The sequence below is a fragment of the Mustela nivalis genome (assembly GCF_964662115.1).
Source record: "Mustela nivalis genome assembly, chromosome: 5".
NCBI lineage: Eukaryota > Metazoa > Chordata > Mammalia > Carnivora > Mustelidae > Mustela > Mustela nivalis.
This window is the reverse complement of record NC_139024.1, coordinates 127529714-127552522: the sequence shown is the minus strand read 5'-3', so window position 1 is coordinate 127552522 and position 22809 is coordinate 127529714. Positions and strand designations below refer to the sequence as shown.

General features: G+C 47.4%; 1 long non-coding RNA gene across 1 annotated transcript; it reads right to left on the bottom strand.

The window, feature by feature from the left end:
• Nucleotides 1–573: 573 nt before the first annotated feature.
• On the bottom strand, nt 574–18704 carry LOC309864916. The gene is made up of 3 exons (XR_014311838.1): nt 18577–18704; nt 8250–8391; nt 574–1449 (listed from the first exon to the last, which is right to left on the bottom strand). It is a non-coding gene; the product is annotated as an uncharacterized lncRNA (long non-coding RNA).
• Between the last annotated feature and the right edge of the window lie 4105 nt (nt 18705–22809).

Sequence of the window (22809 nt, the reverse complement as noted above, 5' to 3'; positions counted from 1 at the left end):
AGCTGAGTAAAACTACAGGACACCCAGCTGGTGTTGCAGAGTTGCCTGGTGAGGGAAAAATCCACGGCCTCAGCCACAGTGTTAGAAGTGAAGTGTTCTGTGTGAATATGGTAATATGAAAGCAGATGGGAGAACTGAAGTGTTTGCTTGACATACACTCTCACACAAAATATTATGTATGCCAGGTCTTTGCTGATGTGATATAGCACATATTCAAGTTCTAGTGAAATATCATAAAGAGTAAACTCAAAAAACAAACAAACAAACAAGCAAACATACAAAATATGGATGAGCTGGGAGAAAATAAGCAACGTTTCCTCTTTCCTATCAAGAGAAAGACCATTCCTGAATTATCCAAGATTTTGCTTTTACCTGAATAACCATACAGTTCAATAGTACTTGAAGGAAAAAGCATGTTTGGTCCTCAGCGATCCTTTCCCCTGATATGGCCGGCAAGAGTGGAGTGATTCTTGTGGATATAGTTTTGCTCCAGAGTGGGGAAAAAAAGGAGTTCTTTCACCAACGTTCAAAGGGTTTTTAAAAAATGGCCTTCATTAAAATACATCGGCCCCTCCTTTGGAACCTGCTCACGCGACACTCCAGGCCAGCGAGCATCAAGGGGTTGGAAATACGGTACAAAGTCCCATGAAGCCACCTCTCCCTCTAAACTATTCTTCTCTCTGCCAAATTCTGCTTCGGTCAGCCTAAGGATCAAATACCTGTCTTTGGGCAATAAAGTGATGTGCATTAATCAATCATTGGCCCTAACTGGCAAGTTCCTTAAAAACTCATGGGACACAGATGGTTGCCATGACTTTCCCAGGAAGCAGCTACTGTCTTTCCATGAATGCGGCATGAAAATACAGGGCTGGGTGAGCAGATGAATGTCCACTCGTGAAACAATCATGCTGAGGACAATAAACAGTAGTTTTGGATGGCAGATTTAAATTTCATTCACAGCCAAGAAAACACTCCAGATACATGATGTGTCTCCACTTCCTGCTGTTTCCAACATCTGAGTCCTCCCTTCCATTCCTGTTTCCACCACTTCAGTAAATGTCTCCCGTCCTCATTGCATATAAAAAAGGCTCGGATTCTTTCTATTCTAATGTCTGTAAGACATTACTGTGAACAAGAGCAGGGGATAATTCCTCCTCCAAACCCATCTACGAAATAAAGGGTTCTATTCAGGATCATGACAAGCTGAGGAATCCCTCAAGAGAACTTCCAGAGTCATTTCAACCTGTAAGGCTGGCTAAAATGTTCCTCACCATCCGCCACACCAGGGCTAGGACTGATGAGTGTCTCCACCATGCAGGTCCCTCTGGATGACATGATCACTGGGAAACCAGGCACGAGGCAAGCAAAAATCAGCACCTGCTCTTCTGCAAAGTTTGTCTGAAGTGCTTGAAGCCACAGAAGAAACAGATTGACTCCTTCAGATCTTACCTAAAAACAAAATTAAAGGTGACAAAATTAAACACATGTTTATGCAGAGATGCACTGCAATGCAGATTCAGTTCTGAGAAAGAAAAACTAGAAGTTAAAGGTACCGTTAAACTCATGCACCAAGTTCCTAGTGACAAGAAATCAGGCGTGCTGCAAGAAGCCCAAGGGTGAAGAGTTGGGGTCTGGAGCCACAGTGCCTGGTTCCAATGCAGGCTCTGCTTTTTGCTTTTTGCTTGCTTAGCTGTGGCCAGTGGAGAACCACCAAACTTCTCCCTTTGCATCAGTCTCTACCTCTGAAAAATAAGGATGATTAAAGAATTTACCACAAAGTGTTTGCACAGGGATAAGTGACTTACAACAGTGCCTGTATCATCAACTGTCATTTAATCACAAAAATAATGCAAAGACAATCGTCCTCCAAATTTACAGTGTGCTTTGAATAGGGTTTTTTCTATAATATGCTTATGTATCATGGAAAGTTCTTGAAAAATCTCAGAGCTAAATAAGACCTTAAAGACCTGGCTCAGTTATTTGACCTTGAAGCACATTCATCAGGCATTTCTACACCAGCCCTCCTTTTTTTTTTTTTTTTTTTGCCTGTGCAGGTAGCTACCTTGAGGGCTGCCACCAAATCATCACTTCCACAAAGAACCATTCAGAAATTTCTGGAACTCATATCATTGCTGGACTTCTGGCATAAGTCCATTGTTCCTGGTGGATGCTTCCAGTAGTAGGAAATGGAACATGCTCAATGAGGGCAGGGGGTTGTGTTTGACTTGCCCACTGCCATATCTCCAGCACCTAGAAAGGTGCCTGAAACACATAGCTGGCATCCAGTAAATGTGTGCAATAAATGAGTGAACTAGACAAAAATAGATATGCACTAGTAGACGTGGCCTGTGGATTATAGCTTCAAAAGCAGGAGAGTATTGAGAGTCCTACATGGTAGGTTGCATGGCACTGAGTTAAAGAAAATGGGTCCTACAATCAGACCAAAGGTTAAACCTCGAAAGTTGTGCGATCTTGGACAAGTCACCTACAAGAACAAAGACCCCTGTCTTCTATTGATAACAGCTGGGAAGAGAGAATCCATTTCAGAACGAAAGGGGACACAGGACGGCTGTGTACGACACTTATATTGTGGTCAAGATGGCAGTGTAAATTCACTTCATGGGGTCCCACACCATCATCCCCCACTACCATTTGAAATACATGGTAATAAGAGATGAAATATATATATATATATTTTCAGTGTAACAGTATTCGTTGTTTTTGCACCACACCCAGTGCTCCATGCAATCCGTGCCCTCTCTAATACCCACCACCTGGTTCCCCCAACCTCCCACCCCCTACCCCTTCAAAACCCTCAGATTATTTTTCAGAGTCCATAGTCTGTCATGGTTCACCTCCCCTTCCAGTTTCCCTCAACTCCCTTCTCTCCATCTCCCCTTGTCCACCATGCTATTTGTAATGCTCCACAAATAAGTGAAACCATATGATAATTGACTCTCTCTGCTTGACTTTTTTCACTCAGCATAATCTCTTCCTGGAAGAGATTATATATATATTTTTAAAAGATTTATTTACTTACTTATTTATTTGACAGAGAGAGATCACAAGTAGGCAGAGAGGCAGAGAGAGAGAGAGAGAGAGAGAGAGAGAGAGGAGGAGGAAGAGGGCTCCCTGATGATGCAGGACTCAATCCCAGGACCCTGAGATCATAACCTGAGCTGAAGAGACAGGCTTAACCCACCCACTTAGCCACCCAGGTGCCCCTAGATTAAACACATATATTTTTTAAAGATTTTATTTATTTATTTGGCAGACAGAGATCACAAATAGGCAGAGAGGCAGGCAGAGAGAGAGGAAGGGAAGCAGGCTCCCTGCTGAACAGAGAGCCTGATGTGGGGCTCAATCCCAGGACCCTGGGATCATGCCTTCAAGCCGAGCCGAAGGCAGAGGCTTTAACCCACTGAGCCACCCAGGCACCCCTAGATTAAATATATTTTTTTTTAAGAGAAGAGAAAAGTTAGCAAGTGAACCTCGGTAAAAAACAAAACAAAACAAACAAAACCCAAAACTGACAAACATCTCCATGAAGCAGCAACCGCAGAAATTCTCAGTGATGCACAGATGTGTAGCGACAGGAAAAGATGTCTGGAGGCTGACTTCAAGGGGGAAAAGTCGCTCCCACTGGAGATAAAGGCAGACAGAAAGGCCTGCTCGCTTGCTGCCTGAAGCCACAACTTCAACTGGGCTGCGGACTTGATTGCACACCACTTGCTTCACCAGAATACTGTGAGGTTTCCAGTAGCTCATTACATCTAAACACTACTGCCTCCTTTAACAAGGTTTCCCTTCCGGATTGCCCCTGAATTACAGGGATAGGCAGTAGGTGTCCCTCCACGTGCTCCTTCCAAATTCTCTCCTCTCTCTGCTTTCTTCTGATCCACTTTTTATTTATGGGCTAGCTTTACAGGATATCCCTTCTGTGATTAAACAGGTCTTAATAATTCTACCTTTTGTAAAGGAAGCCTTCCCCAATTATTTAGATGTTGATAAATATTTACCTCTGAATCTCCATAAATCATCACTTTATATGGCACCAACATGTAGAAAATAAGAATGAAGTTACCCAATTTTCAGAATGAACCATACAAATGACAACCTACCATCTAAAGCCAGAGACAGAAAGAGAACATCTGCATAAACTAAAGTAATGCGGGTTCCTTATTCATTCATATTTATTATGCAAAATGGAAGTTTTAGGAAGATTAGAATAATGCATACTTGTTCTATTATATAGGCAACTAATCCTCTGTAGATGGTAATGTATCCATAACTCCATCTCCAATCTAGAATTTCTGAACACGAGGAGAGGGTATTAAAATCTCCTCTGTGGGAGGCAGAGCATTACAGTGTCTGGCTCCGGCCTTCCTGCTGCAGGATGAGACTTGCAATTAGTGATGGCAAATGGAATTCACAAAACATTTCTGGGCTTTAGAAGACATCGGAAAACTAGCAAAGGACTTAGAAAATGGTAGGAAAGGAAGCAGGAAGAGGGAGGTGGCAGAAACAAGTGAGCCAAAACCTGATCTGTAAGCAACAAGCTCAAGAGAAACAAATCAGGGTGCCAGAGAATAAATGCCATTTTCACTGCAGGATCTCTACAGGCCTGTGCCCTCCAGACCCCGTTCCCACCACACGGTAAGTTGGGGGAACTGAACCTGAGATTTCCTTAATAAACCAGGACCCTCAAATGGAACCAAAGTGATCCCAACCAAGAACACTCCCAGCCTCCTGGCAAAGGAAAGACAAACCCTCCAGGAAAAAACAGACAGACAAACAAACAAAAACACCAAAAAACAGAATTAAAAGAGATTACATCTATGTTCCAATAAATCTGGTCTCAAAATCCCTTCACAGAGCATGCAAGAAGTGAGGCCACTGTGAGAGACAGAAGACTGAGGGAAAATGAAGACTTTAGACACTGGAATGATCAGATACAGAATAGAAAATATTACATGTTAATTGTTTAAGAACACAAAAGAGGTTTAAAAATGAAGAAGGATCAAGAGCCTATCAAAAGCAACAGGCTAAGTGTGAACATGGAACTGAAGGAAGTTAAACAGGGACCAAAAATCACTGAGACGTAAAACACAACAGAAAACACACCAGAATGGTGGGGCAGTAGATGAGCCCCGAATGAAGGACTTCACAACACTGCACCAAGAAGTGAAGACATTCCCCAGAATGCAACACAAGGAGGCAGGAGAAGAGGATGAACGCCAGCTTGAGAGACACGAACAACAGACGGGAGGTTTAAATAAGAATCCTGGGATGTACAGCAGAAGGACAGAGTCAAAATTGCAGAAGAAAACAGCTGAGGATATTACAGAAATGATAAATCCAGAAATACAGGAAATGCACAGATACCAAGCAAGATGAGAAATCTTCAATTAAATATTTTGTGGTAAAGCTATAGAACACCAAAAACTAAGAAAAGGTTTTAAGGAAAAGGCATTTAAAGGAATGAACAGGGTGGAAACAGGGTTTAAAGCTGCTACAGTGGTAAGGAGATGCTAGTAAAATGGTACCTGTAAAGGGTGACAGGAGTATTTTTACTGCCACTACTGCTAATACTGTCTAATGCACATAACAACTGAAGACTGCGAAGGTTAAACTGGAGCAGAAAAAAAAATTAAACGAATTATGACCCTCAAAAGAAGGATCATGTCGGGGAGCCTGGGTGGCTCAGTGGGTTAAGCCTCTGCCCTCAGCTCAGGTCATGATCCCAGGGTCCTGGGATCGAGCCCCGCATCGGGCTTTCTGCTCTGCAGGGAGCCTGCTTTCTCCTCTCTCTGCCTGCCTCTCTGCCTACTTGTGATCTCTGTCTGTCAAATAAATAAATAAAATCTTTTTTAAAAAAAAAGAAGGATCATGCCAATGAATTTCACAACTCTGGTGATCACTTTAAAAGCATCTCTTCTTTTTATCATAGCATTTGCATCATGTCCAGGATGAGATATTACAGCACACATGATAGAATATTTTAAAACAATAGTCCATTTTGCTCAAACTCCATGTTGAAAGCAAACGACTCTGTCAAACACTTTGAAGAAGGTAAAAGTAGTGGAACCATGTTTTGTCAAGAAAGCCCAGGGAGAAAAGCAGGTAGTAAAACCAAGTAGCAGTATCGAGGAAGGGCAGCCTCAGGAAGAAAATGAGCACCGTTTTCTTCTGCTTTGTTCTCTTTTTTGTTTTCTTGTTGTCGGTATCTTTTTTTTTTTTTTTGGTCTTTCCCAGAAATCACTTCATATATATACATTTATCTGTTCAACTTCAGTGAAAGTTGGGAGGAAAAGGTGCCAGAACTTTTGAATGGTTGTCTTCAGCTGAGTGCTTATTTTCTTCCTTCAGTTTCTCTGGGGTTTCCCACTATTCTTCAATAAACATGTGTTGCTTTCTGGCAGGGTAAAGCCAAATGCATTTTTAAAAGAAGTAATGGCAGGTCATCCGTCCATCCAGATCAGGAGAGAGCCCATACCAGAAGGCAGAGAGGGTAGTAGACTCCCCTCTGTGAGTTCCTGCCCTCTTGGTCTTTCCTCAGCCCTTGCTCTCTGCTATGTCTCTCCAGTCACACCCCAAACCCAGAGAAACAAAAGGACTCTTCAAAACTTAAACCCTGTGAGAAGGGCCACGCAGAGGCAAGGAGAGCCCTGTAAGACTCTGAGCCATGTGGTCTGTATCTGAGACTGCACATCTCCTTGAGCCACGTTCCATTCCCTCCATGCCTAATGTTGGCCTTGTGTTCTACAGAAGCAGTCAGGGCATCCATACACTCCTCTCTGTGTGCTTTTCTGTATACCTGATCCCATCTCAACCCACAACATCCAGCAGCATGCACCATCTGTCATCTCCCTTCAGTCAACCTGCAAATAGGTAAACACAGCCTATAAAACCCACCCTTGTCCAAGCTATGTCTGGAGTTATGATCGTCTGTGTCTTTACCATCAAACTTTCTAAAAGGCTATTCTTGTGTGTGACCTCCATGGTCTCACGCCCAGTCACTCTATCTCTCTGTCTGGCTTAGGACTCCACTACTCACCTCCCATTTTCTTTCAGTACTCAGTGACAACCTCCTCGATCTACCCCCACCCCCTAATCAAGCTGCTTTGCAACTTTTCACATCATCGAACATTGCTGACATTTCATTCCTTGAAATCTCTCTTCTCTAGACATCTGTGCAAAAATGCCTTCCTGGCATCAAAGCCACGTCCCTCCCCTTCCATCCACTACTCCTTTATTCTTCCCCTTTATCTGCCCAAGAAAAGAAGGAATTACCCTAAATCCTTAACTGTCACTCTCTCTACAAGGAATATATCCCTTGGCAACAGCATGATTGCATCTCTCTTCCCCCAAGCACCCATTCCTATATTTTGACTGTCCAACCAGAACCTACACCTGCACGTCCAACAGACACCTCAACTCAGATTGCCTAAAGCTGCACTCCTTCTCTTACCTCCTGCACCTGGCTCCCTTCCTGAGTTGCCACGACTGTTGTGGCAGTTGACACATCAGACTCAACATTCTGAAAGCACAGAGGCACCCCTAAGCCTACTGCAGCATTTTTTTTTCCATAGCCGAGATATGGAAGCAGCCCAAGTGTCCAGCAACAGAAGACAAAGTGGTACATACACACAATGGTATATTACTCAGCCATCAAAAAGGATGAGATCCTGATATTTACAACAGTATGGATGTACCTAGAGGGTATTGTGTTAAGCAAAATAAGTCAGACAGAGAAAAACAAATACTGTATCTCCAGGGATGAATCCTTAAAAAATGCCCTACATATTCAAGTTTTAATGCAGGACCAGAAGCAACAGTTTTAGCATATATCACCACGATATAAAATAAAATCTTTAAGATAAAAAGGAAATAATAGGACAACAGCAATTAGGGTAAAAAGACTTAACAACTCTCTTGCTCAACTTCACCAGCACCACACCAGCTACACGTCTGACCCCCAGACCAGCATAGCAGGTGTGAAAACAGGTCCAAGCAGAGAAAGTGTTACGTGTCACATTTTTTGAAAAATGATAAACAGAAGGGATGCCTGGGTGACTAGGCTGGTTGAGCGGCCAACTCTTGATCTCAGCTCGGATCTTGATCTCACGGTGGTGAGTTTGAGTTCCACACTGGGCTCTGCACTGGGTGTGGAGCCTGCTTTAAACTAAACTAAACTAAACTAAACTAAAATAACACTTCTGTCAAAAGTACGTGAATTTACAACTTACATGTAAGTCAAGTTCTACTTGTTCTAAGACAGCATGAAAACCAAGATGTCGTTATCAAGACAGGAAGCAAGATAAATTGTGTATTCCATGTGCCGTGAGATGACTCCAACTGCATCCAAGTCAGCCATGGCCCTCCACACATCTGCAAGAGAGGGTATATTATCCACATTAGCACAGAGGAAACCAAGGCTCAGAGAGGTTAAAAAAAAAAAAGAGTCCAAGATCATATCATCATTTAGCAGCATAGCCAGAATGTATAGGAATTACCTCAAAACAGGCCACACTAGTGGAAGAATACCGTAGTGTGGAGTTATGAAAACCCAGGTAGAACGCTGCCTCAGAAAGGCAGATAATCAATAAAAAAAAAATAAAGAGGCGCCTGGGTGGCTCAGTCGGTTAAGCATCTGCATTGGGCTCAGGTCATAAATAATCCTGGGATCTTGCCCTATGTCAGACTTCCTGCTCAGCAGGGAGTCTGCTTCTCCCTCTGCCTCTGCTCCCCATTCATTCTCATAAACAAACAAATCAATAAAATCTTACCCAAAAAAAAGAAAAAAAGAAAGATTATAAGCTTACAATAAAGATATGAATGATGAGTCAAAGCTTTCAGTGACACACCCACACCTGCCTACAGTTCTCTGGCTAAAACATGGGTGGAATTGATGGGGTTAGAAGAACAGGAGGCACATAGGCCCGGACAGCACAGCCCCAGCAGATGCAGAATCCTGGTGTAGGTTTAGCTAGCTTTCATTGTCCTTTAAAATGTCAAAGCTAAAGAAATCTGGTAGGGTTATTGAAGTCTGATCCTGGGGGATGCCTGGTTGGCTCAGTCTGTTAGGCAGCAGCCTAACATGACTCAGGTCATGATCACAGGGTCCTGGGATCAAGTCCGGCATCAGACCCCTTACCCAACCAGAAGCCTGCCTCTCCCTCTGCCTGTTGCTCCCCCTGCTTGTGTTCTCTCACTAACAAATAAATAATCTATAAAAAGAAAGTAGAAAGAAAAAAAAAAAGAAAAGAAAAATAAAATCTGATCCACAGTATAGAACAACACAAAGGATGGTACTTTCTTGGGCTGATTTCTGTTTGTTTGATTTTAAGTAGGTTCCACAGCCAGCACGGACACTAGTGCAGGGTTTCATCTCAGGACCCTAAGACCATGAACTGAGCCAAAGGCAGACAATCGATTAAGCCACCCAGGCACCCCACTTTCTTGGGTTCTAATGGGACTGTTCTTAGGTTCTAATCCTAGCTGTACTGGCTGCCAGGGGGAATGAAGTCCAGCACCACAAGAAAAGCATCTCAAGGCAGCAGTCCTCTGCAGAAGATTTGCTGGTGGCTGCCATCATCAAAGAGTCAGTGGGTGAAGTTGTTGAAGCACAGTGGGAACAATGATAGCCACTGCCTTTTGGGTGTCACTTAATCATCCTACTCATCTTCAGGAAGCCTGGCCCTTCTCCAGTCAGCGCAGCAAAAGCAAACTTGTTAGAAGAACAGGGGAGGGGGTCATCTCCCTCCCTCCCAGAAACTGAAGCAACCAGCCAAACAGTGCAGCACTGGAGTAAAAATAAAAATATGAAGGAATGTGGCTGCACCTGGGTAGCTCAGTCTGTTAAGCATCTGCCTTTGGGTCAGGTCCTGATCTCAGAGACCTGGGATCTGAGACCCACATCAGGCTCCATGCTCAGTGAGGAGTCTCCCTTTCCTTCTCCCTCTGCCCCTGCTCGTAGCTCATTCTCTCTCTCTCTCAAATAAATAAAATCTTTAAAATAAGAAATTTAAAAATGAAGGAATGAATCAAAATGCAGAATTCAGAAACAGAACTACAGATATAAAAACTACATATAAAAACCTGAAATATGACCCAGTGAGTGAGGAAGGATTATTAAATCATGATACTGTATGAATTGATTGCCAATTTTTTCTTAGAACATAGAGCACACTGCACTACACGAAAACGAAAACACAAAATTAGGATTGAATACAAAAACAAAATTATCAGTGTTATTCCATCAAGTGTTTCTCTAACCTACTGATCAAAACCTCAGTTCATCCTCCAAAAGAATCTGGGCACCACCTCAGCACACATGAACACATTTTCAGGCCACAGTTCACACTGCTCCAGTCCCCACTCTAAGTCCTGAGCCATGGGCTCCTCCAGGCAAAGCCACCACCAACTAGGCCCCTGCCCTAGAAATCCCCAAACCCAACCACTTCACAACAGGGAGACTCAGGGAGATTCAAATGGGCAGAAACGTGGGACTTTGACTTTTTTTTTTAATTAAAAGAAAAATACAGCAAGAAACATTTCTAGCACAAAGTGAAGAGCTAATCTTTCACAATGTCGAGAGTATTAGAATTATCAATACACTATCAGTAGTTTGATAGGTCAAACAGGCCAAAAGCTGGAAACACAAGAGGAAATGCTCACAGCAAACAGACCTGAAATCCAGGGCCTGGACCGGCTGACATGGCTCTGCCGCTTACCACAGTGAGAAAGTGTAACTTTCCTGGGCCTCAACTTCCCTCCTGGCCAGCAGGAAAGTGGCAACACCACAAAATTCATATTTGGTCGGGGATTACGTGAAAGGAGAATGCTCAGTGAGAGCCCCGCCACACCGCCCGTCCAGCCACAGTCTGTGCCCAGTGAATGGGAATTTCCTCTACGGAAGCCACACGAAGAGCTGAAGGATCTGCACAGGATGCCTGTTTATTTACCAGTCACAAAACCACATTCTGCCATAAACAGAGAGGGCAAGAGACCCCAAGAGATGGGAATATCCCTCACCCTTGCCTGGACCAGGCTTTCAAGACAAGTTGGAAAGCCCACAGCAGCTCTGCCACTGACTCTGAATGAGCCTTTGGAAGACAACACCATCCCAAACAACAGTTTAATTTACTTCTCTTTAAAAAGCAGTGAGACAAGGTCTTGGCCACATCTTCATAAATTAACAGCTTAGGAGGCTAAACCCCAATGATTTAGTTATGTCCCCAGCAGGCACACCTCCACTCGTGGGCAGCTTCAGGGAGAAAGGGTGCCTCCCCATCCATGAGGACACCCTCTGACATTCATCTGAAGATGCTTCCTACCCAGGGGCATTTACTCCCTGGAACCCCCCCATCTAAGTTCCTCTCCGGATGCTGCACGAGGCAAATTCCTCACACCCCCATCACCACTGGTGACACCGCAGCTACCCCCGAGCCTTCAAGCAGGGTGCACCTGTCTTTGCTGCCAAGCATCACATCAGCCCAGCTCCATCACTGATTTCTGTACCCATAATTAATTAACTTATGCATGTATGTATTTATTTATTTTTACAGCTTCATTTATTTTAGGGAGAGATACACAGAGAGAGAGAGAGATACAGAGAGAGCACACACACACAAATACAGGGAGATAGAACCTCCAGCAGATTCTACACTGAGAGCAGAGCACACCTCAGGGCTCAATCCCACCACCCTGAGATCATGAGCTTAGCTGAATCCAAGAGTTGGATGCTTCAACGACTGAGCCACCAGGCACCCCTCTGTACCCTTAATCTTAAGAAAAGACAGACACCGCTTCTTTCTGTCAGCCACAGCCTCATAAGCCATCTGTCACACAGCCAAAGTTTCCAGAGGGTAGGACCAGGTCTGCAACACCAGTGATGCCAGAGTACCTCCATAAAACTACAATCTAGTGAGTACCAGGCTCTGCTCTAAGCTCCTAATATGGCCTTCTATTTTGTACCCCTCACAGACCTACATGCTAGGTATTATCCACAGTTCACAGAGGAGGACACTGAGGTCCATGGCTTACCCAAGTGATCTACTTTTATGTGGCAGCAGCAGGGGCCTGAACCCAAGTCTGTGACTCCAAGGCCCCTCCATCAAATCTGTTACTCATGCAGCCCCAACACAGTCATCAAATACCTCCCTAAACCCTCATCCCTCCTGTGAAAAAGCATGGTCTTCTGCCATTTCCCAGATGGGAAGAAAGCCGGCGTGAGCCAGATATAGTGACCTGCCCATGATGGTACAGGCGATGTCCTCCCTGTTCTCCCCCCAACACCCATGTCATTCTGCACAAGGCTCCATGGGGTCCTTCATGCTTCCAGTGGAAAACTCTGGTGAGACCACCAGTCTCCTGGCAGGCCTTCATCTTGACCCTGGAGGACAGGACCAGTTAGGAGAAACTGGCTAGTTAAGCCTCTGAAATGGGGTCCTACCACCCAGGAAAACCCCCTTATCTCCAGGGCATCGCCCGTGTGAATTAGCTGGCTTTGTAGAGGGCTCCACAAGCACCAGCCTTGCTGAGTCACTTTCTCTAAGGTGGTGGCTGAGACAAAAAGGACCAGGAAAGAAAGGCATAGGCTGTTGTGGAACTCCAGTGCCTTGGCATCAACAATTAATGTGAGCAGCTGCCTCTGCTCACCAGATCTCCATTTTATGTGGGGCACACTGTTCAAAGTTTACACCCCCCATCTCTGTAACCTTCACGACAACCCCTGGAGCTCCCTGCACCATCATTACCACCTCACAGACAAGGAGACAAGGCATGAGGGGTGTGTAGAATGATGCAGCTCTGTGCTGGGGCCAACCTGGGGAGGACTCCCACAGGCTTGCTCTTCCCACTGCTGCAGAAGCAGCTGAAAACAACGAGTTTTTCAGTTTGCATTATGTAGAGTGGAAAAGTCCACCATAAAGGTCATTCAATTTTTAAATGGGTTATTCCTCAGGATAAAAACAGTTCCAAAAAATAATTTCCGAGAAGTTCAACATATTCCTCCTTCCAGGTGCCTGGAATGTGATGGAATGTTGTTAAAATAAGTTCTGGCCCATCAGTATGCCAGACAGAAACTGGAAGTAAGCTGTTGCAGGTCCCCAAAGGCTCCGTCAGAACCCTAAGGAGAAGACATATAACTTTCACTGTCCCAAAGTGGTTATGTTTAAAAAAAAAAAAAAAAGGCACAGGTGGAACATTTTAAATTACAGACTTTCAATGCAGGGGCAGTGGGGGCGGGGGGGTGTCCCCCAACTACCCCCAAATGTTTCAGCTATATATAGTGACTTACCAAAGTGACTCATCACAAGTACCTACAAGGCGACTGACAGGCAACTGACCGATGAGGAAGGTATTTGGACTGCTTAACAAAACCAACACAACTTAGAATTTTCATTATTAAGAAGAGAAAACCATTTATTAAACACTCGCCAGGCACTGTCACACGCTCTACTCATCACAAGGCTGCCAAACTCAGTGCATAAACTGAGGCTGAGTAAGTCACCTAAGATCATGCAGCACCAGAAACTGGATTCCAACCAGTTCTGACATCAAAGCCCACCCCAGCTTGCTGCAATGCTTCAGAACCTAAGCTTTGTGATGATCAATAAACTACATGCTTAACAATGTTTACACATCTCTGTTAGAATTCAGGGAAAGGTTTTTAAAAATGACATACACAAGGGAAAAAAATAATACAGTTTCTGCAGGCAGGCTGCCCAGGGTTCAAATCTTGGCTTCTCCACTTGCAAGCTGTGTGACCTTGGACTCCTTTAGCTCCCCTGTGCCCATATTTCCATGCATTAAAATGGTAGCCATAACAGACCCTATCTCCTAACGCAAATAAAGCATTTTGGTGTTGTTGTTCTTGTTTTAAGATTTTTTTTTAATTTAAAGATTTTATTTATTTATTTGGCAGAGAGAGATCACAAGTAGGCAGAGAGGCAGGCAGAGAGAGAGGAGGAAGCAGGCTCCCTGCTGAGCAGAGAGCCCGATGCGGGACTCGATCCCAGAACCCTGAGATCATGACCTGAGCCGAAGGCAGCGGCTTAACCCACTGAGCCACCCAGGCGCCCTTGTTTTAAGATTTTATTATTTATTTGACAGAGAGAGAGAGACAGGGTGAGAGGGAACACACACAGGGGGAGTGTGAAAGGGAGAAGCAGGCTTCCCACTGAGCAGGAAGCCTGGTGAGGATTAGATCCCTGCACCCTGGGAGCATAACCTCAGCTGAACAACTGAGCCACCCAGGTGCCCACGAATAAAACATTGAGAATCATTCCTGGCATGAGTTAAACCTCAGAAGGTGTGGGCTGGTGTTACTTCTTGCTGGCCACTAGATAGAGTCAGCAGCCTCAGGCCCACTGTTTTAGCAACTCATTTGCATAAACAAAGCCCAGGCTCAGCCACTTTGTGCTTACCCTATGGTTTCTTCCTGTCACTAACATCTCTCCTCACTCCTGCTCTGTGGCACTAAGCTCTGGGCCTCAACTTCCCATCTGTCAAATGAGGTGAGGAGCCCAGCTGATCTATCTGAGGTCCTTCCAGCTGGGCAACCTAGGGTTCTTGGTAACTCAGGGCCCAGAAATTTCAGAACCATCCTAACACATACATTACCAGATGACATCCACTCAATTTCCTCAAATCTTCTCTTCCGTGTTATGTATAAATGCTTATTTTCATGGCAAATCTTCTCCAAGATCCCAGAGCTCCACGAGCACCCAGAATAGGCTGGGCAGGCATCCCCAGTGCTGAGGCTGGGGAAATGATGGTCAGAAGCTCTGACCTCCAGGGGAGATGGATTCCAAATCAAGCTGTTCTGATAAGCAGGTCTTCCCTGTTAGAGAGGATTTCAACAGAGCACAGTTAAGAGGAAGTGCAGGCAAGAAACTCAGAACTTGGCCCACCGGACAGAGGGCAGTAGGACAGTGGGCCGGAGGGGTAACAGAGGGATTGAGAGGAATGGCACGATCAACAGAGGCCAGTCAAGACAGCACTGAGGCTCAATGTGAGAGGGTGGGCTGGGGATACACTGTGAAAATGGCTTCAAAGGCAGGAAGCAAGCCCAGCTCAGCACAAAGTAAAGTCCTGAGCAGGAACCTTCTGGGACCAGGTTGGACACTAAGGTGAGCTGAAAATGGCTGTGGCACCCAGTGCAGTCTGAATCTCACCCATGCCTCTCACAGGCTGGGTGACCCCGGACCAGTTATGCTATGTCCTTTAATGTTTCCTAAAGGGTATATTCACTCCATAACCCTGAGCCATGTTCTCATTTCGGTGAGTGTGGGAGGCCGCAATAAGGCTTGAGACGAGAACCAAACCAGACCCTGACTTGTGCCTCCTTTAAAGTCCAAATAACCTAACAAAAGGTTTAGGACGGGAAAAGTTCAGCAGCACTGGGCAAGAGTCTGTGCTATGTGTTGTGCGCTCGCCTACGTGACTTCCCACACGCTTACTAAACAAATGAGAACAATTCGGTTGGTCTAAAAAGTTTGTTGCTGGTCCTTGCTGCCTTAGTACAACCCATAATTTACTTTCAGGTTTGCTGTATTTGTACTGGCATCAGCCATTTGGCGTCATGAGGAACCATAGTTGCTTAACTAAACACAGATGTAATGTCACTATATATATGGCCTTAAGGCTTTGAATAAACTTAGCACTGTTGGACATCCTCCTCAGTGCTCCTCCTGCCCCCCATCTCTTTGCTTCTCGAGTTCTTTTCTTCATCCTCTTACCCTCATGTTCCTGGTTGATTTGTTGCGCCAGCCACGACAGGTGAGGATCTGATGGTGCCCACTATCTACAGAGATCCAATATATACAACTAGGACAGCCTGGAGGGGGGTGGGCAACCCAGGCTGGACAGGGAGTTAAGAAGGAGTCAGGAAGGGCGCCTGGGTGGCTCAGTGGGTTAAGCCGCTGCCTTCGGCTCAGGTCATGATCTCAGGGTCCTGGGATCGAGTCCCGCATCAGGCTCTCTGCTCAGCAGCGAGCCTGCTTCCTCCTCTCTCTCTCTCCGCCTGCCTCTCTGCCTACTTGTGATCTATCTCTGTCAAATAAATAAAATAAAATAAAAAATCTTAAAAAAAAAAGGAGTCAGGAAGAAGTCATTCCCACACTTGAGGCATGGGTTGGTACTGACCAGAGACACTGGGCAAGAGACAGTGTCCTAGGACTGCTGTAAGACTAGCCGGGTCCAGGCAAAGCGCCTAACAGTGTGTAGATGTAACCCACCTGTAAAAGGTGGACGGGGGGGGGGGTGGTTGCAGCTGGTTGAGCATCTGACTCTTTGTTTTGGCACAGGTCCATTCACCTGGCCCATTCACCTGTGCCTGCATGTGTTCTGTGGTGTGCTCTTTATCTCTCTCTCTCTCTCTCAAATAAATAAATCAAAAAAAAAAAAAAAAAAAAGGAAGTCAGGAAGGATCAGGAGACCTGCTGTTAAGGTCCCAAAGACTCCACCCTCCTCAACTAGCCTCCGGAAATAAAGTAAGTGAATGCCCAGGAGCCTCCTGGACACAAAACTTTCCAAAGCAAATCTTTCAATTTCATACTGGAGAAAAGGCTGCTGTGCAAATTCAAGACAAAAAAGCCGGCCATGGTGGGGTGGGTTTGGACGGGGTTGGTCCTGTAGGGCTCTGGCCACTAAATGCCCACTGCCCAAGCCAGGAGCCTGGAGTCTGTGCAGCCAGTGCTTCCTGAGGCTTCCACATCATAGCCTCACTCTGAAGTTTCCACCTGGAAGCTCCTTACCCAGGGAGGCAACCTGTGAGCACCCCCTCACACACACCCCAGCTTCTGCCCCTCCATCCAGCTGGAGTGAAGGATCCCCAAGCCTGCTCTCTCTGGTCTCTCCTGCACAGAGAGGAGTATGTGCCCCGGAAAGGAGGGTCCCTGAGGATACCTGAGTCCTTGGCCCAAAGACAGCTGGCTTGAGAATGTGGGGTTTCGGTGCTCTAGGCACAGCAGTTCCTAGAGGAAACAGGGTAGGGAGCTCCAAGGTGGAGGGGAGTCCCGGGAGTCTGGGATAACAGATGCCAGTGGCCCCCAAGTGGAAGGGTTTCAGTAACTCCAGAGGTGAGAGGGGCCAGGGGTCAGGCCTGGAGGTGGACAAGGACCTGTGGGGTAGGGGGCCGGAGATGGAAGTGATCCCAGGGTGGTTGCAGGCCCAAAGTAGAGGTGTGGGGGTGGGGGTGGGGGAAAGGGGTCCATGGGCCAGAAAAAAATGGTATCCTGGGGCTCCTGGGTAAAAGGCACTTGAGGTGGAGGGGGCCCAGTGGGGCCCAGGCTGCGCGGGCAGAGCCAGCGCCTCTCAGGCTGGGGAGCCCGGCGATTCTGAGGGACAAAATTTTCCATCAAGTTCTGGAAAAGAAGCCTGTCAGCACAGGCGTCTCTCCAGGGTCCAGTCGAGCCCAGTGGTGCTGGGCCCCTTGATGTCAGTAGGGCCCCACGGGTTCCCTGGATACCGAGAAGTGGAGCGAGGGCTGTGGGGCAAGGGCTATGGGGCGTAGGAGCACCAGGCCACCAGGAACCTGTCCGCCAGGCCCCCCTCCCGCTCCCTTGGACGAAGAAGCAGGTGGCAGCGGGCAGCAGGGCCCCAGTCTCCCTCTCTGCCTAGCGCCCCTACCCCTCCCCAGCCCCTCAGTACCTGAGTCAGCGGGGCACCAATGCACTCCCCCACGCCTTGCCCCGCCAGCCCAGAACCCCTGCCTCCCCGGGAGGCGCTACTTGCGCAGTGAGTTTGCTGGGCCCACAGAAGGCGGTGGGCGGGGCAGGCAGGTGTGGGCGCGCGCTGCGGCGGGTGGGGGGCTGCAAACAGCGGTGCAGGCCTCTCTGCAAACCCTGCGCCCTCACCCAGCCTCCTGTTCTGTCCTGTCCCGTGAGGGGGCTGGCTGCGCCCCCTGCTGGTTCCCGCTGCTCTTCTGCTGACTCCAGGACCCCAGTCCCCCGCCCAGTCCAGGCCTCCCTGCCGCTGCTTGAGCTCCAGGCTAGGCCCGCTGCAGCCCCTGTGCGGTGTGGCTGGCCCTTTTCTCTCCCCAGGGCACAGTGGAGCCGCGAGGGAAGGCCTGAGGGGATCTTCCGTCTGCTCAGTGCCAGTGGACACTCTCCAGGGGCCTCTCTACCTGGTGGGCTCCACCCATGGCCATCTTGGAACCCCTGGAATCCCCTTCAGAGACCAGGTGAAGCCCTCCTTGGGGAATCCAGGCTCCTGGGACCAAGGCGAGTTGATCTTGTGTACTGCTGTGTTTGTTCCCTGGCCTGGCATGGATTGACAGTTGCTGAATTGATCTATTCTGGGGTCATCAAGGGCAGAGGAAAGAGTTCAGGGCTGGGATCCCCAGGCCTGGGGTCCACACAGGCTTGGAGCCCTCTTGGCTGTCCCTGACAGAATGACCAAAGAGGAACCCTCAGAAACATGGATCTGCCTTGAACTGGCAGAGCATTCAGGGACAGGAAGGGGAATGTCTCCTTCGCAGAGTATCTGGAAGCCTGAAGTGGAAGATGGATTTGTCTGAGCCATGGTCATTAGTGTTGGGCCAAGGAACCCCTGGCTTGCTTCTCCTACCTGTATCCTAGGTCTAAAAGGGTGTCTGGGTGGCTCCCTCAGTGCAGCATCTGTCCAGGGTCCTGGGATCCAGCCCTGCATCTGGCTCCATGCTCAGTGCAGATCCTGCTTCTCTTTCATCCTCTCCCTCTACTTGTGCTGTCAAAAAAAATTAAAAAAAAAAAAGTTAAGAGGGGGGACAAAATGGCGCGGAAGTAGGAGGCGTCTTTTCAACTTGTACCCCAAAATGAGCAGATTACCTACCAATCATCCATGAACTCCAATCACCCATGAAATCAGCCTGAGATCAGAATTATACACGTCTGGATCTCTACAGGGGGAGAAGAAGCCAATGGGCAGGTAAAGCGGAGTGGGAACTGTGAACTGATATCAGAAGATAAACAAAAGGGGGAGGGAGCTACCAGAGGCAACCAGTTGGAAAGTAATACCCCAATACAAGCCAGAGTACCCTGCGTCTGGGGACCAGCATTAACTTGGAGACTGGTTGAAAGCACTCCAAAAGAGCAAAGCATCTCTGGGGAAATTGTGGGAATCGGGGCGGCTAGGGACAGGGGCTTAAGTCCCTGGTCCCAGGACAGCCTCCCTTGGCACTGAGGCAGAGAGAGTGCGGCAGAGAAACCAGCTCTTGGTCCCTAAGCTGCCAGCGCAAGGAGAATGCATGGGGTCCATTTCCTGTGAGGGGATGGGAGCCACACCAGGCGGCACAATGCAAGAGTCCTGCTATAGAGCCTGAGATACTCCCCTGAGAGAGGTATAAAGGCCCAGCCGGTGCCCTTTGATACACGCCCTTGTTTCAGAGCCTGCACCAAACTCTCGCCCCAGAGAGGTGCGCGAAGGCCCAGCCTGGTGCTCTCGGACCTGTGCCCCATTCTCAGAGCCTGAGACCCGCGCGCGAACCCTCTGCCTTCCCTGAAATTGGTGCATGTAAGCTGGGCGCTCTTAGACCCAGAAAGACCGGGCACTCCCAGCCCGGGCCAGCGGGAAAATCTCAGTGTGCGATTGCTGCTTGGAACCTCTCTAGCGGTCTAGAGGTGCCCAAAGCTGCTGCTGCCGTGCTTTTGGGTACAAGCAAAAGATCCTCCATCCCCAGGGACAGCGACTTGGAACCTGCTCTGCCAGTGGCCAAGGGGGAACTTATTTGGGCTCTGCAGCCAGACTGAGGCTTCTCTCTGAGAGGGAGATCAGGGTGCGGTTTGTTTTCCTCTAAAACTACAAAAACCATCAAAAGCGGTCAAAGTGAGAAAAAAAAGTGAACAAACAAAAAACCGCCAGAGAACAAAAGCCTGAAAAAAAAAAAAGTTTCCTCAGAGCCCACCCCCTTGGGGGGGCGGTAGGACTTAAGTCAGGGAACATCATTGACTGAAAACCCACATGGCAGGCCCCTTCCCCAGAAAACAAACCAAGAAAGAAAAAAGAAAAAAAAAGAGAGAGAGAGAGAGAGAGAAAAAAAGTACTACAAGAGAACTACCACTACTACATAGGAAACTTTTATCTTTCATTCATTCCCACTATTCTGGTTCTTTTTTTTTTATATATATATATAGGTAATTTTTTTAACCCCAGCAGGATGGTGGAAGGGGTACATGGCTGAGTGCCTCCCGGGTCTGACCCTGTGTGACGCCACCCGGTGCCTGCAGCTGCCCTCTGGAAGGTGTTGCTTTAGTGGCAGAGCCGGAGGGCACCAAGCGTGTGTCTGTCTCCAAAGTTCTGGGCACCACATCACAATGCCTTCCTGAGAAGCAGAATCAAGGACAGTTGCTGATCTTCATTCCTTCCTACCAAAGGTATCTCATACACCATCTTTGGAAGTTGGAGCCAGGGGGCGCCTGGGTGGCTCAGTTGGTTAAGTGTCTTTCTTCAGCTCAGGTCATGATCCCAGGCTCCTGGGATGGAGTCCCACACATTTGCCTCCCTGCTCAGCTCCCCTGAGCCTGCTTCTCCTTCTCCCTCTGCCATTCCCCCAACTTGTGCTTTCTGGCTCTCTGTGTGTCAAATAAGTGAATAAAATCTTTTTAAAAAGTTTGGGCCAGGGGGCACCTGGGTAGCTCAGTGGGTTAAGCTGCTGCCTTCGGCTCAGGTCATGATCTCAGGGTCCTGGGATCGAGTCCCGCATCGGGCTCTCTGCTCGGCAGGGAGCCTGCTTCCCTCTCTCTCTCTCTCTGACTGCCTCTCCATCTACTTGTGATTTTTCTCTGTCAAATAAATAAATAAAATCTTAAAAAAAAAAAAAGTTGGGGCCAGGGATGCCTGGGTGGCTCAGTTGGTTAAGCCGCTGCCTTCGGCTTGGGTCATGATTCCAAGGTCCTGGGATCGAGTTCCACATCGGGCTCCTTGCTCGGCGGAAAGCCTGCTTCTCTCGCTGCCTCTGCCTGCCTCTCTGCCTGCTTGTGTGTACTCTCTCTCTCTATCTCTGGCAAATAAATAAAATCTTAAAAAAAAAAAAAGTGTGGGCCATACTCTTTAGCCATTCTACTTTCCCTGGGGTAATTTGCCACCTCCCTGAATTTACCTGCATCTTTCCCAAAATCTACTTATCTTCCTGCCTTCGTGACCATAATGAGTCTATAAATTTTCAATAGACAGTGTGAACTTACACTTGCTAATATTTGCATAACATGCACCTCTTTTGATCTCAAAGAAAAGCTTCACACCACAATGGTCTCTAATCTCCAATTAGTTTCTGTTCCAGGATCCCACTGGAATTCTATGCGCCTGTCCCCTAAGATCCCATAAATTGTGGTCCAGTTTCCCAGCCAGCCAAGGAAAGCACATGGGAAATCTTGCTGAAGTATGAGTAAGAGCCAACGAAAGGGAACATATTTATCTGCCTCGAATGCTGGGACCTGAGGAAAGCAAGTTTCATTACAGACAAATCAGGAAGGAGGTGCAGATTGCTTTTTATGTCACTCTGGAGTGGAGGTCTGCTCACTCACAGAAGCTCAAAATCTTCACAAAGGACAATGCCCCCCACCCCCAAAGTCACCTGGGGATTCTCAGGAAAACTTTAATTGAAAGTATTACGGATTCTCCAACCTCCCAAAATGCAGGAGGAACATCTACAAGCAAGACTGTCACCACTTTTAGGCAATTACACTTATTTACCTTTTTTCTTCCTAGAAAATCATCCTCTCTCCCAATCCATGATCTTCTTTTTGTAACAGTTTCCTAAAGAAGGAAACAGGTGTCCTCCCATTCCAGTTCCATCCAAAATAATAAAATAAAAATCTTTAAAATTAAAAAAAAAATTGTGATTTGTTGAGACAGAGCACATATGCAGAGGGACAAGCAGACTCTCCCACTGAGCAGGAAGCCCGATTTGGGGCTCGATCCCAGGACTCTGAGACCATGACCTGAACCGAAGGCAGATGCTTAACCAACTGAGGCACCCAGGAAGCCCCAAAATAATTCAATTTTTAATCACTTTGCCATAGACACTTTTGGGTGGCTTTGAAACACCAGAATCTCATTGACTTATCAGTGTCCTCTTCACCATCTCAGAAAAGGACTGGGTGCCTCTCAGAGGCCTCTCTCCCCTCCTGACCCAGGTCCCAGCCAAAGGTCCTTCACATTAGAGTATGAGGAACTGAGCAGGATGGGGTGTGGAAGCACCCTGGGGTGGGGTGGGGGGCTCTGGGGCCCTCCCACTCCCAACTTCAAAGACAGCGCCTGCTTTCCCCTGCCTCATATATGTACCCTGGGTTTGCCCTCTTTAAGGTTTCTGGTTGCTGCAAAGGTCTGAAAATCTCCTAAGTAGCACAAAAGCCATCATGTGCATTTTGGCCACACGGGACAGAAGGAGTTTAAAGGAAGAAAGATAAAGCTCCCCAGAATGAGCCAGCAGCTCTGGGCTTCCCCGCACATCTTTCCTGACCTTCAGAACCCTGGGAAGGAGCCCCTTGGTGCAAAGTCACAGGGGGAGCCCACGCACAGCCCAGGCCTCCTGCCCCAGGTCCTCTCCAGCCATAAACTGACCCCCTAGCCCCTTCCAAACCGTCTACAGCCTCAAACCACTGACGTGCGGTTCAGCACCCATCTCCAGAGCACAGGATGCACATGGCTTCCCCGCACCCTTCCCTGGCCACTCCCAAAATCACCGTGGGAATGTCGCAGCAAGGAGACAGGGAATCGATTTTTATCCTCTGGGTTGTCTTCCCTCGTAGCCCCTCAGGAGTCCCCACGCAGCAATGCCGCGTGGGCCCTACTGCTCTGAATCCACTTCCCCGGAGGAATCCG